The sequence below is a fragment of the Myotis myotis genome, unplaced genomic scaffold (genome assembly GCF_014108235.1).
Source record: "Myotis myotis isolate mMyoMyo1 unplaced genomic scaffold, mMyoMyo1.p scaffold_m19_p_8, whole genome shotgun sequence".
NCBI lineage: Eukaryota > Metazoa > Chordata > Mammalia > Chiroptera > Vespertilionidae > Myotis > Myotis myotis.
The window spans coordinates 77441556-77454863 of NW_023416390.1; the positions used below are offsets into that span (position 1 = coordinate 77441556).

Genomic DNA, 13308 nt, shown 5'->3' on the forward strand with positions numbered 1-13308 from the left:
ATACCTCACATGGGTGTTGAAACGGCTTAATAAGAAAGGCTGGAAGGGCTGGGCACATAATGTGTTCAACAAGGGGTAGCCGCTGCCACTCCACTACTGCTATTTTCACCTTTATTGCTACTGTTACCATTAACTGTGCTACCTTAGGCCCGTGAACAACTTAAACTCTTTTTAAAATTAATTAGAAAAATCGGGTAGCACATTCACATTGTTAAAAAATAAGACATATAGAGATGTATATTGAACAATCTTTCTCCTGCCTCTCTCACCATTCACCTCATTCCAAACAGGTTTCTCATTCTATACTTTTGTGTATTTTCATAGTATTTCTTTATTCAAATATAAGCAAATACAAAATATGTTCTTTTTCCATTTTCATACATAAAAGGTAGCATGCCATATATACTCTTATGGACTGTGCTTTTGCTTACTTAATATATCTTGGAGATCTTTTCATGTCAGTATGTAGAAAGTCTCCTCATGCTTTTTCACAGTTGCGTAGTATTCCACCATGGTGCTTATTTCATTATGCCCCTAGAGATAAACAATTGGATTGTTTCCAATGTTTTGCTCCAATGAACAGTGCTGCTGTGAATGAACTTGAACGTGTGTGATTTCATGCAAGTAGGTCAATCTGTAGGATTGGGGTAAGTGGAGTAAATGCTGTGATTTTGATAGGTAATGCCATGGTGTCCTTCATGGAGGTTGTACCATTTTACACTCCCTCCAGAATGTGAGGTCTAAGTCATATGAATTTTTTACTCATATATATCAGTTAAATAGGACCAATAATGATGCCCAATTACTAGTATATTAGTTTCTGGCTGCTGCTATAATACTTATCATAAACTTAGTTGCTTTAAACAGCAAAAATTTATTATCTGGTAACTATGGACATCAGGCATCCAGGATGGGTCTTGGTGGGCTAAAATGGAGGCACTGGCAGTGTCTCATTCCTTCAGGAGGCATGGGAGAGAATTTGCTCCTTTGCCTCTTCCAGCATCTTGAGGTTCCCACATTCCTTGGCCTGTGCCCTGCATCACTCCAATCTCTGCTTCCAGTGCACATCTTCTCCCCTGACTCTCTTGTCTCCCCTTATATGGACTTGAGATCACATTGAGTTCACCCAGATTATCCAGGATGATTTCCTCATCTAATATTCTTAGTCACATCAGTGAAGTCCCTTTTGCCATGGAAGGTAACATTCACAGGTTTGGGGATTAGGACGTAGACTTCTTCAGGGGTCATTATTCTTCCTACACAACCACCTACTGCACAGGGTGTCGGGAGAGTCAAGATAGAGAAGTCACCTGTGAAAAGCTATCTCCTTGTCTGTCTCCTCCACTAGAATATAAGAAAAGATGTGCTGTGTTTGGTTCAGCAATTTAGTATCTATTAGGTCAGAGTAAACCTTCTATATAATTGTTTTATATTTTATACTAGAGGCCCAATGCATGAAATCTGTGCTTGGCCACCGCAGTAGCGGGGGCCTCTGCTGCCTCTGCCTCTTCTGCCTCAGCCCCTCGCCTGCTGGTCTAATTAGCATATTATGCTTTTATTATTATAGCTATCTTATACTTACATTTAAGTTTTAATGCATGAAAGAATGAGTGAGATTCTTTGAAAAAAATGTAAAACATTATGCAAAGAAGCTTTTTTTTCCCCATTAAAAAAGGGGATCTGGAAAGCTTGTCTCATTAGACAAAGATTAGTGTTAAAGATAACTGTGAACTCTAGAGCTGTTATTTTGTAATATTTTGTGAATCAGTAATATGATCTGTTCTTATTCAAAACATATGTTGCATCTCTAAGTGAAGAAAATGCATCTGCCCATCTTAAATTTTTTTTCCAGTTTCAAATTAACATGCAAATAGTCTGTCCCTCTTTTCCAGGCTCCTGTCACTGAGTCACATGTCCATGGACCAAGGGACAGACAGGAATAAAGCTGAGAATACACAAGCAGGGAAGGACTCAGTTTCTGTGAATTGAATGGAAGAAACTATTACAGGAGAAACTGGAAGTGATGGCACCTCTAGGAAAAATGCCATGTGTGTCCACCTCTTACCTACCTGTCTAGGTTTTCACCATGGTGTTTTCTTCTCATCACTTCACTCATACATCGTTCCTTCATTATAAAGACAAAGGCTGACCAAGCCTGACTTCCAAATACCTTGACTTTGTTGGGAATAGGAAACTATTGTGTAGTGATGAAATAGATGGGCTCTGGGGACTGCAACCTTGGTTTGGAGCCCAAGTCCAGTACAAAATGATCTTGAGTAAAGTATGTAACCTCCCTAAACCCACCATTTTTTAAATGCAGTGGATAAATGATAATGGAAATGATAGTACTTCTCTCATAGAATTGACAGAAAGATCAAATGACATAACATTTGTGATGTGCTTAGCTTAGTGCCTTAGTAAGTGCCAGCTACTATTCCTATTATTATCAGTCACTCTTATTATCTGTCATACAGTGAAAAGAGGTTTGATATCATCAATGAACTACAGTACCCCTGACATCTCAATGGCAACCATCCCATTTGGACCAAACCATCCTTTCCTTGACCAAACCCCTTTCTCACTATCCATTGCAATGTCTCTTGGTTCTCACCTTTTTTTCTTTCTTCTCAGTTTAGATTCCAAGTACATATTATGTACCTCCCCTTTAAAACACCTTTGACTCCCTTGATCCTCTTTGTCTCTTGTATCTGACTGGCAGAACCTCAGCCTTGGTTATATCCAACTACTTGCCTCCAGCAGCCAACAATAACTGGAGAAAGATCACACAGCAGTGCACATCAAAACTATTTAAATAATTGTTTCAAAATATTGTTTGCCTTTTTAATTGTGCTGACGTTTGCATTGGTAGTGTCAAAGCAATGATGGGTAAAACTTCTGATGCCTTAGCAGGATTCAAGGCAATGGCACAGAATCTTACACATTTGTAGTTAAAAAAGAAAAAACAACAACCAGTGCCCTGGCCAGTGTGGCTCAGTTGTTGGGCATTGTGCAGTGCACCAAAGGGATGCTGGTTCAATTCCTGGTCAGGGCACATGCTCGGACTGCTGGCTCAATCCCCAGTAAGCGGTGTGCAGGAGGCAGCCAATCAATGTTTCTTACATCGATGTTTCTCTCTCTCCCTTACTCTCTGTCTAAAAATCAATTAAAAATCTTTAAAAAAACAAAACATAACAAAAAATACCAGTTTAGCTTAAGAATATCCTTGATGAAGCAGTAGAAATTATTAATTTTATTAATCTTAACTCTTGATAATTTCTTTTAATGTTCTATGTTTTAAAATGGGATGTCTGCATAAAGAACTTCTGCATACTGAAGAATGCATATCTTTTTTTCTTTTTAATTTGTCTGTATTTGCTATAACCTTTTAAAGCAGAATATGACTAGAGCACTGCACTTCTATTCACGAAACTTGCTCTGAGTTACTTTCAAACGGCTTTAGCTTTTATGCCTAGGTAGCTTATATTTCTGCTACGCTAAACAGTCCTTTTCTTTGGAGACTGCAAACCTGGGTTTGGAGCCCAATTCCAGTAACTATCCAGTAACTATGGATAGTTACTACCATCGTGTTGGTCAGCTTAGCATACTAACTTCTAGAGCAGTGATGGCGAACCTATGACATGCGTGTCAGAGATCACACATGAACTCATTTTTTTGGTTGATTTTTCTTTGTTAAATGGCATTTAAATACATAAAATAAATATCAAAAATATAAGTCTTTGTTTTACTATGGTTGCAAATATCAAAAAATTTCTATATGTGACACGGCACCAGAGTTAAGTTAGGGTTTTTCAAAATGCTGACACGCCGAGCTCAAAAGGTTCACCATCACTGTTCTAGAGGCTGGACATGCAGTTGATAACTACAGAGGATGTTAGTCTTAAAAAGTAGATCTTAGGGGAGTGAAGTTGTTTTAACCACACATCTAAGAATACTTTAGCAACAAAAGATCTGGTCAACTTGGGAATCTGCTTGAGAGAAAACACTTCAGACCACAAAGCTAACAAACATTAGGCTACACGTATCTTACAACAGACATAACCCCATTCTGTTAAAACAGGCCAACATGGAACTAGGAAAGAAGAAGGAGCTTGGCTTCAGTGCCTGACGCATCACAGTCTCATACACCTGGTCTTCCCTTTAAGTAGTTGCCATGCCAAACATATTTTAAAAATGTTAACAAAAATAAAGAAAAAAGTCCTTGAAAACATATTACCCAAGAGAACGAAGGTAAAGTATTGAACACGTGTGCAGGTGTTCTCCAGGTGAGCTTAGTCTACTTCCTCCATGCGTGAGGTGTCGTCGTCTCCTTCCAGGGACAGCATCTCTTCAGTCACAGCAGCACTGCTCTCATCAGCAGTGGGGTCATCTTCATCGATACCAAGATCAAGTTTGATCATCCTGTAGATCCTGTTAGCGTGTGTCTGGGGGTCTTCCAGACTGAAGCCAGAGGACAGGAGCGCAGTCTCATAGAGTAGGATGACCAGATCCTTCACAGACTTGTCATTCTTGTCTGCCTCCGTCTTTTGCCTTAAGGTCTCGATGATGGAATGGTCTGGTTTTATCTCAGGTGTTTCTTTGCTGCCATGTAACCCATTGTTGCGTTGTCTCTCAGGGCTTGAGCCTTCATGATTCTCTCCATGTTTGCTGTCCAGCCATATGTGCTTGTGACAATGCAGCATGGGGATGTCACCAATTGGTTTGATATGACCACCTTTTCTACTTTTTTCTCTAAGATGTCCTTCATGATTTTGCACAGGTTTTCAAACTTGGTTTTATTCTCTTCCTGTTTCTATTTCTCTTCTTCATCTTCTGGAAGTCCCAAGCCCTCCTTGGTGACTAACACCAAAGTCTTCCCCTTAAACTGCTTCAGCTGCTGCACACAGTACTCATCAATAGGCTCAATCATATAGATCACTTCTAGGCCGTGCTTCAGAAAATACTCTATGAAGGCTGAGTTAGCGACCTGGTCCTTGGTCTCACCTGTGATGTAGTAGATATGCTTCTGGTTCTCCTTCATTTTGGTGCAGTAGTCCTTGAGGGAGGCCATGTCACCACCAGAAGCAGATGTGTAGTATCTTAACAGCTCTGAGAGCTTCTTCCAATTTTGAGAATCTTCATGAATTCTGAGCTTAATATTTTTAGAGACCTGCTCACAAAATTTTTTATTGTTCTCCTTATCTTCTGCCAGTTCAGTGAAGAGTTCTAAGCATTTTTTGACCAAATTCTTTCTGTTAACTTTCAAAATTTTCCTTTGTTGCAACAACTCCCTGGAAATATTTAGAGGGAGGTCCTCAGAGTCCACTACACCTCTAATTCAGATATTCAAGGATCAGCTCCTCACAGTTATCCATGATGAAAACTCTGCAAACATACAACTTAATGTTGTTCTTTTTCTTTCTGTTTTCAAACAGGTCGAAGGGAGCACGTCTTGGGACAAAAAGAAGGGCTCTGAATTCCAACTGTCCTTCAACGGAAAAATGCTTCACTGCCAAGTGATCCTCCCAATCATTAGTCAGGCTCTTGTAGAATTCCCCATATTCTTCATTAGTAATGTCATCAGGATTTCTCATCCAAATTGGCTTTGTTTTGTTCAGTTCTTCTCGACCGATGTACTTCTCTTTGATCTTCTTTTTCTTCTTGTCACCATCCTTCTTTTCTTCTTCCTCTTCATCAACATCTTCAATTTCAGGCTTGTCTTTGGACTCCTTTCTTCTTTTTCTTCCTCTCCCTCTTCCTCTTCCTTTTCTTCAGCCTCATCATCACTGACTTCTTTATCATGTTCCTTTTCCACAAAAAGAGTAATGAGATAGCCAATAAATTGAGAGTGTTTCTGCACAATCTTTTTGATCCATCTCTCCTCTTTCAAGTATTCCATCTGGTCCTCTTTCAGGTGCAGAATAACCTTTGTTCCATAACCTATGGGTTCCCCTAAGTCAGTCCTAACTGTGAAGGATCCTCCTGCAGATGACTCCCAGGCATATTGTTCATCATCGTTGTGTTTGGTGATCACAGTCATTTTCTCAGCAACCAAATAGGCTGAATAGATCCCGACACCAAACTGGCCAATCAGAGAGATATCTACACCAGCCTGCAAAGCTTCCATGAATGCTTTGGTCCCGGACTCAGTGTTAGTACCCAGGTTATTGATCAAATAGGCCTTGGTCATTCCAATTCTAGAATCCACAATAGCGAGGGTTCAGTCTTGCTTGTTTGGAATGAGATTAATGTGTAACTCTTTCCCAGAGTCTAGTTTCCTGAGATCTGTCAAACTGATCTTGTCCAGAGCATCTGATGAGTTTGAAATAAACTCCCCAGAAAGATCTCTTTATTTGAGTAGAAAGTATTTTTTTTAAAAATATATTTTATTGATCTTTTACAGAGAGGAAGGGAGAGAGATAGAGAGTTAGAAACATCGATGAGAGAGAAACATCGATCAGCTGCCTCCTGCACATCTCCCACTGGGGATGTGCCCGCAACCCAGGTACATGCCCTTGACCGGAATCGAACCTGGGACCCTTCAGTCCGCAGGCCGACGCTCTATCCACTGAGCCAAACCGGTTTCGGCATGAGTAGAAAGTATTGATGATCAGTGACATCAACTGGGCAATTCTGCCTGGAAGGCAAACATCTCCACTTCCTCCTCCTGCACGGGTCCACAAAGGCTCTGCAGCAACACAGCACGAGGATGAAGAATCAACTCAATGCATATCTTTTTAAAAACTGATTTTAGAGAAAGAGGAATGGGGTAGGAGAGAGAGAAACATTGATTTGTTGTGACACTTATTTATGCATTTATTGGTTGATTCTTGTATGTGCCCTGGTGGGGATCGAACCCATGGCCTTGGTGTGTCGGGACCACGCTCAAGCCATTGTGATCAGTCACTCTAGAAATGCAGTCAGAGCATAGGAAGGTGCTCTTTCCTTTTCATCTTTCCTTATGGCATTTTATCTTTCTTTAGACTTATGGACACAAGATTACAAGTACTAGATGTGTATGCAACAAGCATTCCTTCTTTGTTAAAAAGGAAAAAGAACACAAAAGAGCACTTACATATTCATCACATTTCACATGACATCAGACTTACTGGGAAGTTTTCAAAAAATGGGAATGCCTGATCCCACTCCAGGACTACTGAATCAGAATTTCTGAGTCAGAGCCTGGACATCTGACTTTTTAATAAACTGGAAATAATTTTGATGATATCTCTTTTTATTTTTTTTAAAATATATTTTATTGATTTCCGAGAGGAAGGGAGAAGGAGAGAGAGAGATAGAAATATCAATGATGAGAGAGAATCATTGATCGGCTGCCTCCTGCATGCCCCACACTAGGAATCGAGCCCACAACCCGGGCATGTGCTCTGACCAGAAATCAAACCTGTGACCTTTTAGTGTACAGTACAATGTTCCAACCAACTGAGCCACCCGGCCAGGTTGAGATATTGTACTTTTAAGGGTTCAAAGTTTATTTCTGCTTCCAGAAGTGTCTCACTGAAGCCTTGAGAGAATGAAAAAGAATGATGGCAGCTACAGGGCAAGATCATAGACCACATAAGGGGGTCTCTGCGCAGAGGAAGGTTAGAAGGTTCCTTTCTCTCTGCCAGATTAGCTAATCATGGGTTGCACCCCACTCTCAGAAATCCAGACTTCCGCAGAAAGAAGATGGATTAGGAAGTAATGGCATGTTGCCATGGCAGGGGGGATGGGGAGGTGGCTCTTCTATCTCCTGGCAACCGTTTGACAAGGAGCTGCATTAGACTTTGAATTACAGGCAAGAAAGCTACCACTCGGGGATCATTTGAAAGAGAACGTTAATCAAGCTTACCTTGGTGCCTCGAGGGACATCCAGATTTATTAACAGAAAATCAATACAATGTCAGGTGCCCCTAACGTATATTTCAATGGACTATTTCCTCAGTCTGACCAGTCATGAGTGCAGTGAAGTGTCCTCAGAAAGAACCTTCACTTTAGTTTTCTGAAAGCAGCATGCCCCATGCCAAGGAAGGATTAACCTTGTTTGCCAATGCTAGGGGCCAAACTAGAGGGTGATGGAATCCGGGATACTTTTGGAACAGACTTGCCAATAATCTTCTTTTTCTCTTTGACCACTATGTCTTCTAGCTATTTCCAAGCTACTTATGTATGTCTACTTCATCCCTTTTAATCGCTGTCTGGTGTTTTGTAAGATGATGTTCTATTCTTTATTTCACCATTTCCTCGTACATGGGCACTTAGGCTGTTTCCAGAGTTTTGTTTTAACACTGCTGTCTTCAATGGGTTACTGTGCCCACGTGCAGGTAGTTTCTCTGTGATGGAAACCTGAAAGAGGGTTACTGGGTTGAAGATATGAGCATTGAACATTCTTACACCAACTGCCAAATTGCCTTTCAAAAGACTATTATTTCACATTCTTACCAACAGCTCCCTGCGAGCATCCTGCGCCCTTCCTTCTGACGGCTTTGTGCATGCTGTTCCCTCTCACTGGGATGCGTGTCCCTTCCTCATCTTACAGAGCTCTGTCCAAGCTTTCCTTCTGGAGAGCCTCCCCTCACTATCATCATTTCCACTGCTCCATTCCACTAAGATCATGAGTGTCTGTCTATTCTTACCACTGCCTTGATCCAGATTCTGGTTTCTGACATTCCAGTCTCCACATTCTCATGACCTCCCCAGAAGCCCAATAGGATCGTGTCCCCTCCCCCTTGCACATCACCAACATGAAAAGCCCGGTAGGATCACGTCCCCTCCTCCTTGTGCATCACCAAGAAGAGCGGGTTTTGTCAGCGTGGCATGGCAGCCCGCCTTGATTGTGCCTGCGGAGCACATGCGGGTCATCAGCTCGGGCTCCTCTCCACGCTCCCCAGTATGCTTGGCAGTTCCCACACAGAGCGTAGAGCTAGAAAGATTTAGTTCTGAATCCCAGAATTTCAACTCTGTGACCCCAGGCAAGTTACTTATCATTTCTAAGATGCACTTTTCCCACATGTAAAATGGGTATAATAATATCTAGCTTCAAAATTCACCCAAAATACTGGAGATTATATCAGGTGAAGTATGGAAAAAATGACATTTTGCACAGTTTTTAACTGTTGGCATCTTTAGTAAGAATATGCATTACTTTTGCCAATATAAATATTCAAGGGATGAAAAAATAGTCTGGTAGAGTTGGCATAGTGTGGTAGTTATGAGCACAGACTCTGGAGCTAGACTACCTGGTTTAAATCCAGTTTCTGTGTGACTGTGGAAAAGTTACTTAACCTTTCTGTGCCTACTCTACTGATTTGTAAAATAAGGACAATCCTATTACTTACCCTGAAAGGTTGTTGCGACCATTCAATGAGTAACGTAAGTGAAGTATTTGGAATAGCGCCAGCACGTAAGAAGTGCTGCACAGGACTTTGTGGGTGTTAATAGTGGATGGTGAAGCAGTAAATGGATCATAACTCTCTGCTATCCTCTGCCTTCCCCACATCTTTGCTAGGGTTGCTGGGAGGACTGAACGAGGTGACACCTGGGTGACACCTGGCTCATGGCGAATCCCCCTTCCACTGCTTTCCTTGCCTTTCAGTCTCAGATAGAGGACTTTTCCTTTGGAGAGGCCCTCCTGACCCCAGGCTGCCTGACGCCCCTGCCTGGTCCTGCATTAGGACACTTTTCACATGTGGTGCCATTGTGTGTACTTCTCTGCTCTGTCTGCACCCGACTAAGGACTTTAAAGGTAGGGATTGTCTTAATTTACCCTTCCATTTCCATCACTTGACACAGTACCCGGCAAAGAGTAGGAGCTCAATATACGTTTGCTGTATTTTGCATGAAGCAATATGATCACCTTCAAGCAGTTTATAATGCCTAGGATGGAAAGATACACATATTTAAAAGGGTAATCCATTCGCACACGAAGAGACCTGCTTTGGGCAATATGATGACACAAGAGGCAGCATGGGGTGGGGACGCAGGCTCTGGGGAAGGGTCTGGAGACTTGGCTGGAGGGTCCACGCCGCTCCTGAGTGTCCTGTGTGACTCTGGGACAGTGGCCTAACCTCTCTGAGCTGAGGCCCCTTAGCCGTAAAAGATGGGGAAAATAACACCAGGCTACCTGAAGATGCTTGGCGAGAACATTGGTGATTAAGTGTCAGACTTGGGGTAGCTCAGCAAGTCTGGAGAAGCTCAGAGCAGGAAGAGCCGGTGCTGGCCTGTGTGGCTCCCCAAGGCTGCGGGGAAGAGGCAGTGCTGAAGCTGAGCTTTGAGGGGACGGGCAGAAATTCAGCCAATGGGGCAGAAATTCAGCCAATGGGGGAAGCTGGACTATTTCAGGCAGGATAATATCTTGAGAAGAAAAAGCTGAAAGGAAATGAAGAGACAGACGGAAAAGAATCAGATTTCTTTACTTTATTGCTCACAGTGAGGAATGACAAGAAAAGGCCCCTTGGCTGGTGAATGCTGGCATTTTATTTCATCAGCTCTGAAGGAAGGTGGGGAAACACGGGAGGCTACAGAAGCAAAGCTGCGGGGCGGAGGGGCCTGGAGAAAACGGTGACTCCAAATTGATTAATTCAGTGAAATTAATCTTTTAAAAATAGCACTCTATTGAGTTTAAGCAAATAAACCCAAACAGAAGGTGTGAGGATCGTTAAACTAATAACCAAATGTTCCTACTGCTTTGAAGTTTAATTTAGTTGTTTAAGTGAATTTTAATGTTCTAAATGCACAACTCTGTAAAAGGGTTTTCAAAAATAAAACTGACACTTAGTTGTTTCAGCTTTGAATGTGACATAAAAACAATATTTTTATCATAGCTTTTTAATTAACTGTATTTTCTAATTTTTTTTTCAATGTGGAATTACTGTAGGAATTTTTAAAGTTCTAAAATAAAAAAAAGCAAGTTAGAATAATCTCTGGTTTAAAAATTTTTTTTCAGCAAACTTGTGCGTAGCTAAAAAGGTTTTCATTATTGTTGTTAACCTCTGAATTTTTTGAGCTCATAATCTCCCTTCTCTGGCTCATTTGCCTTCTGCATAACAACGCCTAGGAGACTAGCATAGAAAGGAGTCGTGATAGCAACCGCTGGTCCTCTAGCATCTACTTAGGTCTGTGTTTGCACCTTGTCTGCATGTTGTGATGCTGTAGAAGCTAGGAACCATCTCTTCTGTTGGTGAACCTTTGGCCAGTGCCAACCACTGAGTTACAGACCCCGTTACTAATGGATGTTGCCCCCTAGTGGAAAATCAGGGGTCTGGACACATTTGGGAGGGCCAACTGGCACTGCAGTTTCAGACCGCTCTGTTTGTATGCAAGAGAGATGAACTCCCCGTTTCAGGCTGTTCTGTCAAACCTGGTGGTAGAATAATGGTCCCCCTAAAGATATCCATGTCCTAAAACCCAGAACCTGTGACCATGTTACTTACATGGCAAAGGGACTTTGCAGATGACATTGTGTTAAGGATATTGAGGTATCCTGGATCCTGGATCATTTGGGTGGGCCCACTGTCATCACAAGGATCCTTATGAAGACAGAGGCAAGAGAGTCAGACAAGAGAAGGTGATGTGAGAATGGAAGCAGAGAGAGGGCTGAAGATGCTAAGCTTCTGGCTTTGAAGACAGAGAAAGAGACCGCGAATGCAGCGGCTCCGAGAAGCTGGAAAAGGCCAGGGAACAGTCTCTAGAACAGCCGTGGGCAAACTACGGCCCGCAGGCCGGATCTGGCCCGTTTGAAATAAATAAAACTAAAAAAAAAAAAGACCGTACCCTTTTATGTAATGATGTTTACTTTGAATTTATATTAGTTCACACAAACACTCCATCCATGCTTTTGTTCCGGCCCTCCGGTCCAGTTTAAGAACCCATTGTGGCCCTCAAGTCAAAAAGTTTGCCCACCCCTGCTCTAGAATGTCCAGCTGGATCTCAGGCCAGGTGATGCTTTGACTTTTGGCCCAGGGAGAACCATCTTGGATTCCTGACCTCCAGGACTGTGAGATAATAGTCTGAGTTGCTTTAAGCCACCAGGCTATAGAGATTTGCTGTAGCAGGACAGGAAACTGAGATGCTGCTCTAGAGAACAGCAAAGGTACCCGTGGGCATGCTGCCCGAGAGACCAGAAACCCTGACCCAGGTGCTGTTGCTTTTGTGCTAATCATCCAGGAAGAATGTGACACAGAATCTCGAAGGTCATTTTACACCATGAAAATGCATTTAAAGAAGGAAATGTTACTGTCTCTGGGCCAACAGGGGTGAGGTTGGGGGGAGGGTCACTCGAGGTGGAGTCCTTGTAAAAAAGCAAATGATGACATTGTTAACTCACTGATGCGAAAGTACACTGACTCTCCTGGGGAGAGGGAACTGTTTTTTGAAAGAAACACCTTTCCCCCCTAGACAACAGATATGTCACACATGCACTGTAGAAAACCTGAAAAATATAGAGAAGCAGAGAATGAAAATCATCCATAACTCAGCCACTCGGAAAGCCAGTATTTTAACATCTTTTATTCTAGTAAGTTTTTACAATTCTTACGATTATAGGGTATAGGGAATCTTTTAAAATTTAATATTATATCATAAACATTACCTTCATCATTGTAAATCCTCTGAAAATGTGCTTTTAATGATGATACAATACTCAACCAGTTTTCATATTCTAAAATTTAGTTGCTGTTTCCATATTATTAAGCATTTAAGCTGTTTTGGGTTTCAGTAAAATGAATAACAGTATAGTGAACATTTTTATGTAAAAAAAATTTTTTTGTCTAGATTTTGGATTATTTCCTTAAGGTAGATATCCAAAGATGAAATAACTGGTTTAGAGGTTGTGAATAATTTCAAGGTGTATGAAACTTATTGAAAATTATTTTCTATTAGGTTTGTATTAATTCCCTCTTATTAATAGCTTATATTGGGTGGGAAATCTGCATATAGTAATCTAGCTTAGTAGCCTTCAAATCTATTTTATTGACTCACCCTAAAAAATACAGTTTGTATCATAATCCAACACACACACACACACACACACACGCGCGCGCGCGCATTGATAAAGCTCCCTCTTTCAACATACAATGCACGACTATGATGTTATGTATTTTATTCTCTTCTATTATTTCAAATTCAGGTTTTTTTTGTTTTTGTTTTTCTGACCTGTCACACAATAGGTTCATTTATTTTCAGGATAGCCTTTGGGAAATACCTCAGATATATTGCTGTGGAAAAGCATGGCTATAGAACAATATTTTACAGGACTATGGGCTTGGTAACAATTCAAGATATTAAATTCAGTTTTGATTCACAAGGTGATTTTGG

At 41.4% G+C, this 13308-nt stretch overlaps 1 pseudogene; it reads right to left on the bottom strand.

The window, feature by feature from the left end:
- Nucleotides 1-4289: 4289 nt before the first annotated feature.
- LOC118662080 lies at nt 4290-12589 on the bottom strand (annotated as a pseudogene).
- Nucleotides 12590-13308: the final 719 nt, after the last annotated feature.